General features: G+C 45.6%; 1 pseudogene; it reads right to left on the reverse strand.

The window, feature by feature from the left end:
• Positions 1-729: 729 nt before the first annotated feature.
• LOC112810189 (SH2 domain-containing protein 3A pseudogene) lies at positions 730-2,345 on the reverse strand (annotated as a pseudogene).
• Positions 2,346-14,452: the final 12,107 nt, after the last annotated feature.

The raw sequence follows: 14,452 nt of genomic DNA on the forward strand, positions 1-14,452 counted from the left end.
TTCCCTGCTGAGCGGGGAGCCCCAGGCAGGGCTGGGTCTCAGGACCCTGAGATCAAGATCTCAGCCAAATCAAGAGACCGACACTCAACTGACTGAGCCACCCAGGCGCTCCCACAGCCTTCCTTTTATGCTGAAGGTAGGCACAGAGAGGTTGAGCCATTTGCTAGAAGTCACAGAGACTGTTTTTTGTTTTTTAATATTTTATTTATTTATTTGACAGAGAGAGACACAGCAAGAGAGGGAACACAAGCAGGGGGAGTGGCAGAGGGAGAAGCAGGCTTCCCGCCGAGCAGGGAGCCCCATGCGGGGCTCGATCCCAATCACGACTTGAGCGGAAGGCAGACGCCCAACACCTGAGCCATACAGGTGCCCCTAGAAGTCACACAGACTTTAAAAAAGCATAGATCTGTAAGTTCTCTTTCCATTAAAAGCCTTATAGTCACCATTTGTAGGATATTTGTGTGGGGTGAGGGGATAGGATAGGGCATCCAGAGCCTCCGGACACCTGTATCTTCTAGTGTGGGGGAGGAGGCTGTCCCTTACCCTATGATCCATGTACATTTTTAGGGAGCAGGATGGGTTTTTGCAAATCTGCCCCTCCATTTTGTGAGACAGAATGTGGGTTCCCCCGGTGATTGGCTGTGTGAGCAGCTCGGGGCGACTTCTTTGGTGTCAGCCAGGGTTTGCCAAAGCCTGGGTGTCCCAGTGTGAAAAAGGGGGCCTGTGCTTTCAATCATCTGGCTCCAGGCGCTGCGAAAGGATGCTGAGGCTGCGCTGGAACTTCTCAAGAGGTGCAGCCTGTGGCGCCCCCATGCCTCGGCTTCCCCAGAGCAGCCTCTTTCAGGAGCCTGGCTGCCGCCTCTTGCAACTTGGTGAATGCAGGGCCATCTGACATGCAGGGTGCTGGTTGTGCAGCAGCTGCTCGCTGGTCTCCTCTAGTGGCCCCCAGAGTTCCCCGCTCCCCAGCAGGTGCACCGTGGGTACCACGTGCGGCAGTGCCACCTCACCTGGGTCGCAGGGTCAGCCACCCTCATGGAGTGCCCACATCAGCAGCTTCACTTCCTGCTCGGAGGCCAGCGCAGCCTCTGTGCGTCTCCTTTGGAGCTGGCACCACGTGCGATCCAACTGGGACCCCTGGGACCTGAGCAGGGCGCCCTTGTCTGCGGCCAGTCCAGACAGATCCCCTGCTGCCCCTGGCTGCGACACCGGCACCAGCTCCACCATCTACCTCAGGGTGGCCCTGCACTCCTCCAGCGGCAGGGCACAGCCCAGCAAGGCCAGCGCCAGCACCTTGTGTCTCTCCAGAAGTTCCAACCTCAAGCGATGCCCATGAGGAAGTGTGAACAGCTCCAGGCCAGAGGCGACCCCCTTGGCACCCTGCTGAGCCTTGGTTCCCTCCTAGAAGGACTGTAGTCTGGCAGCCCACTAATAATAGGTAGAGGGCAGCTCTCCCAGGATGGTGCTCCAGGAATAGGCTTTTGGCTCCTGGGGGCGGATTCTGGGGGCCCAGCAGGCAAGAGGGCTTGTTAGGGGGTCAGAAAGTGACCGCAGCCTGGGTCTTGCAAACTTTCGGTTCTCTTTCTCCTCTTCCTCATTGACTTCCCACCATGGGGCCTTTGCTTCTGGGCTGCCATGGCCAAGGGGTGTTCCTTGGGCACTGGGCACTCGGAGCACCAGCTCACAGTTCGTTGGGAGGCATCCACATCATCACGGAGCATCACTGAGGGTGTTCAAGGTGGCTTGGTGGGTGCGTTGGCATAAAGCTGCCCGTCAGAGGCCCTGAGGCTGTTATCAATGGACTCTGGCAGAGCTGGGGTTTTCAGCAATATGGGATCACTACCTGTTCGAGGGAGGGCACATGTGGGCACACCTGAGGCTCCTGGTCCAGAGTGGTCTTCTCTTGACGGCCCCATGTGCTCCAAACCTCTGGGTTGACTGCCACTCCACTTCCTAGCCCTGGGCCACTCTATATGAGGTGGGCTGTCTGGGAGGGAGTTCTCACTAAAGCTGCGTCAAATAGGTCCTTGCTGTATCACAGGCCTGGAGGCCACAGCCCCTATGGCTGGGGACAGTGGATGCTGCCTCGTCACATAGCTGAGAGCCAGGGAGGGCAGGCTTGGGAAGCGCTCATCCTCCAGCTGAAAGAGGGCTGTGGGCTGGCCTGGTTGGGGATGCAGGGCCACACGGAGCACCTCGAAGTATAGGGCTGAGCCCTGCCAGCAGCGGATCATGGGGGGGCCCCCATGGGACCAGGGACAGGAACTAAGAAGTCCCCATCTTGCTGACAGGAGGCCGTGGTACCAGGGTTGGCTGGCAAACTCCTCTCCATCCTGTGGCACCTGCATGGGGCTCTTGGGCATAGAGGGTCCAGGGTTTAAACTCTGTCCTTTCAATAGTCCTTAGTCTTCCACATCTGGGCTGGGACCCACTGAGCTGTCAAGAGGCTGCCCTCCCCCACCCCCACCAGCTCCATGCTAAGTGCAGAGTCTGCTTGAGATTCTCTCCTTCTTCCTCTGCCCCTCCCCACCCTCTCTCAAATAAATAAATAAAATCTTTAAAAAATAATATTTTACTAACTAGGCGGTGACAGATGGTAACTATACTTATGATGGTATGCATATCGTAATGTGCATAATTGTCAAATCACTATGTTGTACTTCTGAAACTAATATATGTCAAGTATACTTCAATTAAAAAGTAAAAACAAATTTTAAGTTTAATATCTATTATTTATTTATTAAAGTTTAAATTTTAGAAAATGATACCCCCTAGGGAGCTATTTATGTTTTTCTTTTTCTCTCCTTTTTTTTTTTTTTAAGGTTTTATTTATTTATTTGACAGAGAGAGACACAGCGAGAGAGGGAACACAAGCAGGGGGAGTGGGAGAGGGAGAAGCAGGCCTCCCGCGGAGCAGGGAGCAAGATGCGGGGCTCAATCCCAGGACCCTGGGACCATGACCCGAGCCGAGGGCAGAGGCTTAATGACTGAGCCACCCAGGCACCCCAGTATAAGTTGTTTTTCTTTATTTAAAAATTCATTAAAATCTTGAAGACAATTTAATTAAGTTACCATTATTTCGATCAGATGTGTTACTTTTATTATCTTCAATCTCAGGTTAGAAAAAATAATTTATTCAATTCATTCCTTTTGACATTACTCATTTTTATGAATGTAAAGGAGTGTTTACTTTTAAACTCTGGAATTCAAGTGACATAAAGCATCAACTTGTCTTTAGATGTCATAATGGCTTTTATACCGAGACACAAAAAAAAAAATGTATCCCATGATAATAACTAGATATCACAACTGGAGAGTATAAAGCTTTCTTTTCTTTCTTTTTTTTTTTTAAGATTTTATTTATTTATTTGACAGAGAGAGAGAGACAATGAGAGAGGGAATACAAGCAGGGGGAATGGGAGAGGGAGAAGCAGGCTTCCCACTGAGCAGAGAGCCTATTGTGGGGCTCGATCCCAGGACCCTGGGATCATGACCTGAGCCGAAGGCAGATGCTTAACCGACCAAGCCACCCCAGGTGCCCCAGGATGAATATTTTTTTAAAAAAGGGATCCTGGGGGGTGCCTGGGTGGCTCAGTTGGTTAAGCGACTGCCTTTGGCTCAGGTCGTGATCCCAGAGTCCTGGGATCGAGTCCCACATTGGGCTCCCTGCTCTGTGGGAAGCCTGCTTCTCCCTCGGCTTGTGTTCCCTCTCTTGCTGTCTCTCTCTCTCTCTCTCTCTCTGTCAAATAAATAAATAAAATCTAAAATAAATAAATAAATAAATAAATAAAAAAGGGATCCTGGGAGGCATCTGGCTGGCTCAGTTGGTAGAGCATGCAACTCTTGATCTTGGGGTCATAAGATCAAGCCCCACATTGGGTGTAGAGCTTACCTGAAAAAAAAGGATCTTCATCATCATATGTAGAGGTGGGCATAAGGTCATGCATGCACCTTAAGGAAACATGCCTATGCATACATTGCATGTTATGTAAATGAAGCATGTGTTCCTCCTTGGGTGCAGACTTTAGTATTATAATGATGTAAAGTTTTGTCAGTCGTTCTGATGAGGGAACAGAAGGCAAGCTGAGGACAAAGCAGAAGCTGACACCCCACAACGCCCCCCCATGGGATATATGTGACATTCCTCAGGTACTCCTGGCTGCCCTAAAGCTAAGGAAAGGAAAAACAAATAGTTAAACTTATAGAGATCACAATCCTACAAGACATGAGTCTCCCTCAGTTTACCAGTCTTAGCAATTTACAAGAACAAAGCATTTCTATCAATAACCTAGCTTCCAGAAGGAAATGTAGATAAAATTAAATGTCCTTTATAACCTGCAGCTATTGACAGATACTTGAAGTGGGCAGAATGTAATGTTCCTCCAAGAAGCTCCCAACTATCCTAATGTCAATGGCTTGCTAGAGGGAAAAACAACCTTAACTTGACAATGGCCAGGCCTCCGGTATCCTGTGAATCTTCTTTAACATATGAAAATCCTTTTGAAACCTCCCTTTTCCTCACCTCCCTCAACCCCATAGTATATAATCAGCCACCCCTCACAACCCCAGGGCAGCAACTCTTTCTGCCCACAGGCCCTGTCCTCGTGCTTTAATAAGCCACCATTTTGCACCAAAGACCTCTCAAGAATTCTTTCTTGGTCGTCGGCTCCGGATTCCACCCCACTGAACCTCATCTATATTTCAAAACTTCATCAGTTCTGGAGGTCACTCCATGGTCAATCTGTGCAGGCCAAGCCTGGTTCAGTCCAACCCTGTTATTTTAGAGATAAAGACACCTAGCTCAGGTGAGGTTAGCTTTTCGTCTTGCAACACACAGCTAGGAGTTGGCAGAGGAAAACTAGAGATTAGTTTTCTGAGTCACATTATATTGCCAATCAGGGAAACCATGGCAGAGGAAGGTGGTGGGATATTATATTTTTATTTTTTAATTGTCAAGACACACCTAGACACACCTAGAGCATCTTAAAATTTAGAAACTTAGTTAAGAAGTTTAAATTGGAGATAATTCTGCTACCATTTTGAAATACCTACCCTCAAATAAATGGGGGGGTCGAAGGAAATGTATCTAAAAAATGAAATTGGGCAAACAATCAACTAAGCTTGTTGTTTTTCTTATCCCTTATATTTTATTCTGTGGCATTAAAAATTACTTTTCATAATTATATTTGCTGGATCAATTCACAAAGTCCTGATAAGGTTTTCCATGAGCAACATGCTTCCCATGTTCTCATCTGTTTAAAGCTCTTATTATCTTTGCTTCTTTTCTCTTTCCACTAGGTTGGACACAGTGCCTCTCTTCCCCCACCCCCCAGCCTTTTTTTCTCATTAGGATTGCAGGTTCGTGAGTTCCATTATTTAAGCTCAGACAGAGAGAAGAGATGTAATTGAGGTCCTTCCTAGAGTAGAGCCCAGAGAAATGTGCAATTCCTTTTTTCTTTTGGACCCTCATCTTTCCCATGCAATGAATAAGAATAGTTTGTGGCAGACCCCCTTGTGCTCACACACTCTGATACACAGCTGGTGGATTGTTTAGTGCTCGGCATGTAGCCTGACCTGCACCAACAACCAGAGTTGGGGCCAGGCACATAGCTTCTGCATGCAGAAAATGCACAAAGCTGAGTTTGGAAAGTGAGAAAAAGGATAAAAATGTTTAAGTAGCAAATATTCAAACTCTTTTCAGTCGATCCACTTTATATGTGGAAAATCTTACATTCCCTCTATCTGCTTAGGGACAACTTCCAATGGATTAATCAGGGTATTTTACTGTCTTCCACTTGGAGTAAAAAATGAAACATCACAATAAACCTGTTATCAAATTTTTATTTCTATTTCTTAACAACGCAGGTAGACAAACACACAAATTCACCTTTGAGCAATTGTTCAAAATGATAATCCAAAAATGTACCTTATGTTCAAACATGGAAAAAGCTCTTTTTGTTTTTTATTAATATAATTCAACTGAATTTGGTTTTACTAATTCAACAAAGAGAAGCAATATTCTTTAGAATATTTTTATTCAGCAAAAGCTTTAACAAAAATAAATTTAGCTGCATTTTTATCAGAAAATCGATTTGGTCAAGACATCCTATTTCCTGAGCATTTTGGTTCAGGCTTCATAAGTTAGTATCTATCCCTGAAGCCACCTTTGAGACATGGTATTTTAAAAATTTCGTTCCCCCAAAATTCAAAGAAACTTTTTTTTTAATAGGGAAAACATTTTTCAATTCTGCCATATTTTTTTGACTGTGATATCAAATATCTTATGTTTTCTGGATAAAATAATGCATTCTGTAAGAGATCTACACCCCTCATTAATGACTGCTTCATTTTCTGGCCTGAATCCTGTTTGTTGCTCCCCTGCATTCAGATATTCAGATAAATTATCTACTTTCACTGAAGCATTACTAGCTATATACTTAGGCATAATTAAAAACTCTGAAGTTTTCTTAGCAATACATGAGCTCTTTGTTTGTTAAGAACCTTCTGCAAGTGAATAGAACATTTTGTAGTCTCTCTACTATTATACAAAATACCACAGAATAATAATCACAATTATCTTCTTTCTTTCATTAAACATTCCACTGAAAATCTATTCATGTTCAAGTACTTTTGTTAAGCAACATTCACCATTTGTTCTCATTTTTAATACAAAAAGGGTTTGCCATAATTGCAGCCTTGCGTAACCAAACTCATGTTTTTAAAAAGATGCAGCATCTTCTGGATTTCATATTTCAGAACACGGAAATAAGTAAAACATAAAGGAACTGCAATGCCCTTAAAAAATATTACATCAACACCTTCACCTCCAGCTTTTGAATTTAGCTTTAAGGTCCCTTGGGCTTACTGTTTGGTTTTGGTAATAGCCAATGCTTGCTTTTCAGATGTAGCTATTGCTTAACTTTTGTGACTCATTGTTCTGCGGGAGCATGTATAATGCTATTTGTGCACATGCTCTGATAGTACTTCCCAGCTTGTAAATGAGGATACTGTCACTAGAACATAGGAAAATATTAGCAACTCCTCTCACCTGCAAAGACTTCCAACAAGCTTCTCCTTTTCCCTAAAAACTGGTGGATTATTTACAGCAACTGTAGGGGGAGCAAAAATAATTTTTTCTTTACCCTTTTAAGTTCTTGGCAGAAATTTCCTATAATGAAAGACAGATAAAGATGAGAAAAGCAAACAGAACTTTATCAACATGTATACTTCATGTACACATGGATATACCCAGAAAAACTGAATAACTCCTTAAAATGGCTCAAGTCACCACCTTAAATACCACTGTCAGCTAAAGACAAAAGAAAGATGTTGGGGTGGGGAAACCAGTTATGAGAGGTTACCCCAGAAAAAAACCAGTAAACAAAGGTTTATGTAGATTTGAGTGAAAGCCTTCTCCCCTGCTAGATTCTCTTGTGATTTGTCATTCTTCACTTCCTGACACAGAGAAGAAGACACCCTTGCAAATAGAGATTTCCTTTATAAATGTAAATTTCCCTTACAAAAGGGTAACTTCTACTCTGTTTTTGGAGATTCTCCAGTGTCTGCTTTTTCTCAAAATAATCAGGTCAAAATAATTCTTATGTCAAAAAGAGGCATATTTTGGGGTGATATATTCTGCTACACTTCACTACCTTAGTTCAGTTTGTGTGGGAGAATGTGGAGTAGTAAGTGGGGGGTTGTGTATGGCTATGAAGGAGCCATCATAACATTTTTGTTTTATGTGACTAAGATGGGAAACCATTTGTAGGGTTTTGAACAGAAGAGTGAGGTGGGGACTTGACTTATGTTTTAAATATGAATCACTCTGGCTGCTGTGTTGAGAAAAGATGGTAGGGGGCAAGAATGGAGGCAGATAATCCAGGTGAGAGATGATGATAATTTGGAACAGGATAGTGCAAAGAGTTTGAATTTGGAATATCTTAAGCAGACCCCACACTGAGCCTGGACCCAGGCTAGGGGCTCAATCTCTGGACCCTGAGATCACTACCTGAGCAGAAACTAAAAGTCAGATGCTTAACAGACTATGCCACCCAGGCACCCCAGAAAAAGACTTTAAATATTCATTCCTTAATTTCTGTTTTTGGTGTCATTGTTTATATATGTCACTGAGGGGGAGCCTGGCTGGCTCAGTCTGTGGAGCCTGTGCTTCTTGGTCTCAGGGTCTTGATCTCATATATATATATATGTCATTGAGTCTTCTGAAATCAGGATATACCTGGTTTTTCGTAAAGTGTAAGCTCCATTTACTTATTTATTTTTTCTAGCTTTATTGAGGTATGATTGACAAAAATTGTGTGTATTTAAGTTGTACAATGTGATTTTTTAAAAGCTATACAACACGATGATTGAATATACATATACATATGATTACCACAATGATGTTAATTGATACATCCATCACCTCATATGGTTATCTTTTTTTTTTTGTCTGTATGGTAAGATTACTTATTTAGGATCTATATGCTTAACAAATTTCCAGAATACAATGTAATATTGTTAACCACAGTCACCATACTGTACATTAGATCTTGAAATTATTCATATTATAACTGGAAACTTGTACCCTTTGACTAAGAGCTTCCTATATCCCTCAGCATCCAGACTCTGGCAACCACTGTTCTAATCTCTGGTTCTATGAGTTCAATTTTTTTAAATTCCACATATAAGTAAGATCATACAGGATTTGGGGCGCCTGGGTGGCTCAGTTGGTTGGGCGACTGCCTTCAGCTCAGGTCATGATCCTGGAGTCCCTGGATCAAGTCCCGCATCGGGCTCCCTGCTCGGCGGGGAGTCTGCTTCTCCCTCTGACCCTCCCCCCCCATGTGCTTTCTCTCTCTCTCATTCTCTCTCTCTCTCAAAAATAAATAAATAAATAATCTTTAAAAAAAAAAAGATCATACAGGATTTGTCTTTCTGTGTCCCTTATTTCACTTAGCATAATGTCCTGCATGTTCATCCATGTTTTCACAAATGTCAGAATTTCCTTTTTTTATGGTTGACATATTATACTTATCTATCTATCTCACATTTTCTTTATGTATTCATCCATTGACAGACATTTAGGTTCTTTCCATGTCATGGCGATTGTGACTATTTCTTCAGTGAACATGGGTGTGTAGATATCTAGATGGTGATTTCATTTCCTTTTTAGAAAAAACAAGATGTATTTATTTATTTATGAGAGAGAGAGCACGAGTGGGGTTTGGGGGATGGGAGGGGTGGAAGGAGAGTGGGAGAATTCTCAAGCAGATTCCCTGCTGAGCTTGGAGCCTGATGTGGGGGCTAACTCCCAGGACCCTAAGATCATGACCTGAGCCAAAACCAAGAGCTGGATGCTCAACTGACTGAGCCACCCAGGTGCCCCTCATTTCCTTTGTATATTAACCCAGACAGGGGATTGCTGGATCATATGGTCGTTCTACTTTTTAGTTTTTGAGGAACTTCCTTACTGCTTTCATAATGGCTGTACCAATGTAAGATACTTTTAATTTCTTCAATACTTTTTGAAAATAAGGAATATTTTTCTTGAATGGGGTTAATAGAAGTCCATTCTCAACAGCAGAGCATCAGACCGATGAATCACAGACCTGTATCCCTGAAACAAATAATACATTGTATGTTAATAAAAATAATAATAATTTTAAAATTTAGAAAAAACCCAGCAGAACATGAGTTCAAGATATCATGTTTTACATAAGATGGCACAGAAAGAGTCTAGCTGGCTGCTTAGGCTGTGTCTTACAGCATGTCTATACAGGGTGGGGGAAGAAGGGAGAGTCACAGGACATGACAGAAGCTACTTATCAGGGGCTTGAGAGGTAAGGTTCACAGTGAAATATATGGTAGATAAAAGTCTCTTTTGGTATAAAGGAAGCATAAAGGACTGAATTATCTTAATGGCTAGTGTAATCCAGTTATAATAATCAGATGCATCCTTTGCTTTTATAGGAATAGAACTGTAAAGAAAAATCGAATCCTCCTCTGGCATGGAGAAATGAACAAATTGCTATACTCTGAGTCCCTTACTTTATTACATCTCTTTATCAATCATCAAAACTTTTTTCCATTTCAGTTTTCCTCATGGAAGACCTGTTTACATGGCCTTGATTACAGTTCATTGTTATATTTTATTTTAATTAATTAATTAATTTTTAAAAGATTTTGTTTTATTTATTTATTTAACAGAGAGAAAGAGAGAGCACAAGCAAGGGGAGTGGCAGGCTGAGGGAGAAGGAGAAGCAGGCTCCCCACTGAGCAGGGAGCCTGATGCGGGGCTTGATTCCAGGACCCTGGGATCATGGCCTGAGCCGAAGGCAGGCGCCTAACTGACTGAGCCACCCAGGCACCTGTATTTTAATATTTTAAAGAGATTTATTTATTTATATTAGAAAGAGAGAAGGAGCAGGGAGAGGGGCAGAGGGTGAGGGAGAGAGAGGGAGAGAAGCATACTCCCCACTGAGGGTGGTGCTCGACGTAGGTCTCTGTCTAATTGGTAAGGAAAATCTGTGTCCTAAGATGGCCCATCGAGCCAGCGAGAAAGTCCCAGTCTTTGCCCGGGGGCTCTTCCGGGTTCTTCTCCCTGTCTAGCTTCGCTCGGGTGCCGAAAGTGCCGAGTATGCAGAAGTTGAAGTGTATAAATTGCCCCCTTTGTTTGTGCTCGGGGCTCAGACCTTTGGAGACCACTCTCCTCTGAGCCACCAGCGTTAAATAAACCTCCTATCTTCCAAGATATCCAAGTGCCGCTTGATTCTTCCATCGGGTGATCCAGTCCAGGTTCTGTTAACATTTGGTTCCCTGACTGGGAAACCCAACCACACTGGCCCATTGCTGCCACCGGTTTGGGGGCAACGGCGGGGTGGTGATGGAATGAGGCATCGTAACGGAGGAGGGGTGCCCTGCCTAATTTTCGGCAGTCTCCTGCCCTGGTCTCCTTGGGCCGGCCCCGCTCCGCTGTTCCCGCTGGACTCGAGAAGACTTGGCAGGTGAGGACCTGGTCCCGACGTCGGATTCCAGTTAGGCCTGGGGCCCCAGGACCCAGACAGGCACACCCCTACTGGGGTGGAAGGGGAGCCGGATCACTTCCCAGAGACCTCTTAGAGGTATCACAGGTAGGGATTCCCAGGGAGGGAATGTAATAACATCTGGAGTGTGAACGGGTGAGTGAATGTGCAGTCCGACCTGGCTTGCTCAAGAGGACTGATTCTGTGACTCCATGGGCAGGCACCCTTAAGGTCCCCAGAAGCCTACGGAGTCTGAGTGGGCCTGTCTGCGATTCCGTGGTGAATGGCATACAGTCTATGGGGGCATTGGAATAGTTTCCGATTGTAAGTCACAACGCGGAGACCGCTACAGCTAAGCCTCACCTAAGCTCCTTCGGGACACGGCCAGACGGGCATCTGATTGGTCTCCTCATCTCAGGAGGCACTCCCCCCTTTTGTCTCTCTCTGTGCCACCACACACAGGGACACCACCATGGGGTCAGGGCAGAGTAAATCTATGGTTCTAGACACCATGATCAAAAATTTCAAGAAGGAGTTTTTGGGAGACTATGGAGTGAGGATGAACCCCGGCAAGTTGAGAACCCTATGTGAATTGGAATGGCCCACCTTTGATGTCAAGTGGCCTTCAGAAGGGACATTGGACGTCCCAACGATTCATCTAGTATGGCAAGTCGTAACAGGAGAACCGGGACACCCTGACCAGTTTCTGTACATTGACTCCTGGCTAAGAATTGCTCAGACCCTTCCCCCCTGGGTGCGATTTGCTTGCAATACGCAGGGACAGGCCAGGGTCTTAATCACCTCATCCAAGCCACCTAAAGAAAATCAGCAAAAGCCCCAGTCTCCACAAATCCTAGCCAGAGATCCCAAGGATCCTGCCTCCACTGTACATACCCCAAGACAGTCTACACCTGGCCCTTCAGCTCCAGAAATCCAAACACAATGTACTGCTAGAGCAAAGAGGAAATATTCAGAGATTGATGATAGCCTGCCTTCAGGGGGAGATCCGATTCCCCAGGACAGGCTGTGGAAGCTGAAGAGATAGTAAAACAATATGATATGGAACAGGTGGATGAGATCACTACAAGTACTACTACGTCAACGAATGGAGCAGCTTACTCAAATCAAGCAGTTCAAGTGAGGCCATCAATAAATAATGGTTTAGAAGAAGCAGAAGAAACAGTTAAGATAATCCTTCCTCTGGCAGTCCTCCAAGGACTACATTGTTGGGCACCATATTTTCTCCTGTCTTACCAAGAGCAGGAGAAAAGCCTAACAAACAGTTATCTCAAGTAAAACAGAAAAGTCAAGTAAATGGAGAAACTGGTAGTTAATCCCTCTTCCACACTCATCGGCCAACCTGGGAAGATGGCCAACAGTTACTCCACACCCTGTTTAACACAGAGGAAAGGAAGAGAATAATGAAAGGTGCATGGCAGTACCTGGAACAGCAGGCACCAGCGAGAGTCATTGACTCTGCTGCCTGGGCTAATATGGCCACACCCGAAGAGCGTCCAGCATGGGACTTCCCCCCAACTGAGGGACAGGCCCACATCCCCTGATACCAGGAGGCCCTCCTCTGGGGAATCCGGGTAGGAGCTAAGAAACCCATGAACATGACTAAGGTATCCTCGGTCACTCAACAACCAGGGGAGTCCCCCTGGGACTACTATGAAAGATTATGTGAAGCTTACAGGATATACACTCCATTTGACCCCGAGGCACAGGAAAGCCAACAGATGGTAAACACCTCCTTCGTGGCTCAGGCCACCCCAGACATCAGGAAAAAACTTCAGAAACTAGAGGGTTTTCCCAGGATGAACATCACCCAACTAATAGAGATTGCCAATAAGGTCTACATGAACAGGGAGGTCGCAGCCAAATGGGAAGCCAACAAAAAGATGAAAAAGAAAGTCAGGCTTCTTGCCGCCGCCCTGAAAGAAAAGGACAACACAAAGATGGGGAGACCCCAACCACTGAAAGGGGGGAAGCCCAGAACCCCCTTGGCAAGGGATCAATGTGCCTACTGTACAGAGAAAGGGCATTGGAGAAACGAATGTCCCAACCGGGGAAAATCTCAAAAGCCCAGCCGCTACAATGAAGAACCCCGAGAGAAGGACCTCACAGGCCTTGCGGGAATGGACTCAGACTGAGGGGGACCGGGCTTTTTCCTCCTTGGCCCCCATGAGCCCACAGTTAGAATGAAGGTGGGGGGCCAACCAGTGACTTTTTTGGTTGATACTGGGCCGAGCACTCTGTTGTCACCTCCCCAGTGGCCCCTTTCAGCAAAAGGATTGCGACCATCCTTGGGGCCCCTGGGACACGGGCAATACAACAGCCCTTTCGCCAGGCTCGCCAGTATGAACTCGGGGGCCACAAGGTCCAACATGAATTCCTTTATCTGCCTGATTGCCCAATCCCTCTCCTGGGCCGAGACATACTCTCCAAGCTTTGGGCTCAGATAACCTTTGAGCCCACTGGACACACTAGCCTCCAATTGAACCCAAGGCAAGAGGAGACGGGGTCTCTAATACTAGCAATTACAACACCAAGGGAAGAAGAATGGAGGCTGTTCTATGCCCAGGCCCAACTGAGCAGCCCACCAGAGTTCAGACTCGCCTTCCCTTCAGTATGGGCTGAAAACAACCCACCTGGACTAGCCCAGAATCGGGCCCCTATCTTTGTTGAACTGATCCCAGGAACCCAACCTCAGAGACAAAGGCAATACCCGCTTCCACAAGAAGCTAAGATTGGCATCCAAGAACATCTGACCAAACTCAAAGAAGCAGGTATTCTAGTCAAGTGCCAGTTGGCCTGGAATACCCCACTCCTGCCAGTCAAGATGCCAGGAGGGGGATACTGACCAGTTCAAGACCTGCGGGCCATCAACAAGGTGACCATCTCTCTGCACCCAGTGGTCTCGAATCCATACACCCTCCTCGGCCAAATCCCAGGGTCGGCCAGATGGTTCACTTGCCTAGATTTGAAGGATGTCTTCTTCTGCCTCCTCTTAGCTCCCCAGAGCCAGCCACTGTTTGTCTTTGAATGGTCTGAACCTGATACAGGGCACCAGATGCAACTGACTTGGACGCACCTCCCGCAGGGGTTTAAAAACTCACCAACTCTCTTTGGGGAAGTGCTGGCTGCAGACCTTGCCAGCTTCCCAATAGAAGCCACATGATGCACCCTCCTCCAGTATGTGGATGACCTTCTCCTCACCAGTGACACACAAGAAGACTGCACAAAAGGCACCAAGGCCCTCCTAAGGCACAAATCTGTCAACAAGTCCGATACCTTGGTTTTTTCCTCACCCAAGGGAAAAGAGAACTAGGGCCGGAGAGGAAAAGGGTCATCATTTCCCTGCCACAGCCCCAGACAAAAAGGGGCCTATGAGAATTTCTGGGGGCTGCAGGATTCTGCCGCATTTGGATCCC

Source organism: Callorhinus ursinus, unplaced genomic scaffold (assembly GCF_003265705.2).
Source record: "Callorhinus ursinus isolate GAN/ISIS: 27379988/994484 unplaced genomic scaffold, GSC_fseal_2.0 scaffold65, whole genome shotgun sequence".
Classification (NCBI taxonomy): domain Eukaryota; kingdom Metazoa; phylum Chordata; class Mammalia; order Carnivora; family Otariidae; genus Callorhinus; species Callorhinus ursinus.